This window comes from Rutidosis leptorrhynchoides, chromosome 3, assembly GCF_046630445.1.
Source record: "Rutidosis leptorrhynchoides isolate AG116_Rl617_1_P2 chromosome 3, CSIRO_AGI_Rlap_v1, whole genome shotgun sequence".
NCBI lineage: Eukaryota > Viridiplantae > Streptophyta > Magnoliopsida > Asterales > Asteraceae > Rutidosis > Rutidosis leptorrhynchoides.
This window is the reverse complement of record NC_092335.1, coordinates 664,813,161-664,815,285: the sequence shown is the minus strand read 5'-3', so window position 1 is coordinate 664,815,285 and position 2,125 is coordinate 664,813,161.

Genomic DNA, 2,125 nt, shown 5'->3' with positions numbered 1-2,125 from the left:
ATTTGAAAGGTTTGTTTGCAAACACTTGCAAACACTTCTTAGCTTAATCAATTACTTATAAGTTATATATATTGTTTCTGTAAAAATACATTTTTTAAATCCTATTCAACACATGAACTATTTATACAGAATTTTAACTATAGAACATATAAATGTTGTTTTGTTACTCTTAGTGTTTAATAGTGTAACAATGTCATTGATTTTGCATTTTTTTAAAAAAAAATAAACGGCCATATTTTTAATGATTAGTGCTTCACAATATGCAAGGCCGCCAAAAAGGAAGCCGCCACCAAATCAGAGAAGCTCTGTCGCCGTCATGAAGCAGCAGCAGCAATTGCAGCCACATCGGGGGCAGCGGGCATTTCAATTGAAGGACCTGATCCGCTCGGTGAGAATTACGGAAACAAACCAGAACTCGCATGTAAGAAGTGTGGATTTATCAAAAGTTAATTCAGTTTAATAGGTTTCATACTTTTTGCCGTTAAAATCGATAGCTAGCGTTAAAATCGCATAAACCTTAGAGCAGCAACGCGCGAACTCTCAATTCTTGTTACTTAATCATTAAGCATGCAAACATAAATCTTAATCATAGCATATTCAAACAGAATAAATAATTATCACATAAACACAATTATACAGTTCTGGAAAAGACCAGAAACTGCACAATTCGAAGTTTAAAGCCGACGACTTTGACAGATCTCGCTGGTGGCTAAGGATATGTGAGCCGGCGGCTTCATCTTATGATTCGAGCAAAATTGCAGTTTTCGTCCAAGTAACCACCATGAACGTTTAGTTCATGATAGAAGACGAATAAAAATCATAAAATAAAGACTTAAACATAATTAAATAAAGATGCTATAAATATAAGATAGAGTTACCTCAAAAGTTGAAGGTAAATTGAATAACTTGAATAATCTTGAATCCTTAAAGGATTTTACAATGAAAGAAACTTGAAATAAACCATAAGACTAATAATTTCGTAATGTAAAAACCTAAAAACTATAAAATTTTCAGCCTTCCAAAACTGCAGAATTCAGCCTCTATTTATAGATATCGTAAACCGCCACCTGAGTCAGAGGCTCAGGATCCGTAGCCAGCGGCTAGGACCAGGTCGGTGACTTTTTCCTCAAGTTTAACTTTGTCTTCATGCCAAATTAACTGTTACTGCATTGCTAAGCCGGAGGCTTTGGCTTCACCAGCCGACGGCTTGTGGTCTTCCGGATTAAACCAAATATTTTTCATGTTTATCTTGAACTTGAGCTTTACGTACAAGTAACCCTAGCCGGCGGCTCAGCTGTTCCAGCCAGCGGCTCAAGTGTATTTCTCTTGGTCAACAAGTTCTTCGATTTTTGAATTGAATTTTGAAAGATTCAGGAATTTCTTTGCAAAGTCGGTGGCTTTAGAACCTTTGTCGGCGACTAACCTTTGACGTTTTAACTTTTTTCTCTTCTTCTTCTTCTTCTTCTTCTTCACTTTTTGACCTGTTTATCACATTTTCTAAACAAACATATTAAAAATACCTTTTTACAAGAATTGTTAACTTTTATCCAAAAAGATGTTAAAAACTATGTTTAAATAACAAGATAACGCGTAGAAAGTATGTGTAAAATATGTATAATTCAAGCGTTATCAACTGAAACAACCCAACCTGTATTAAAACCGGCCCATAAAATTTTTTCCTTTTAATACGCTTTAAATAACACTTTAGGTCCCAATTGTGTTTCCATAGACATCTTTAATACGATAGAAGATTTAATAAACCTTAAAACATTTAATACATTGATTAATTGTCCAAACGGACATACACGACCCGACTAGTTTAGTTTCCAACCAAAACCGAGCATGGTGATTTGGGACTACGCTACCCAAATCCTAATCGAATACAAAAGCAATATCTTCTAAGCAACCTAGCCAAGATCTCTAATCCCCAGGCTTACCCGAGCTGCCAAGCATGCGAACCTATAAAAATATCAACAACGAGAGGGTAAGCTAATGCTTAGTGAATGATAATATACTACATACATATATATGTATAAAATGGACACGCCACACAAATATCAAATACCGCATACCGATGCATCCATGTATAAGGCAACTACACTAAGCATACCGTACGATCTCTAAG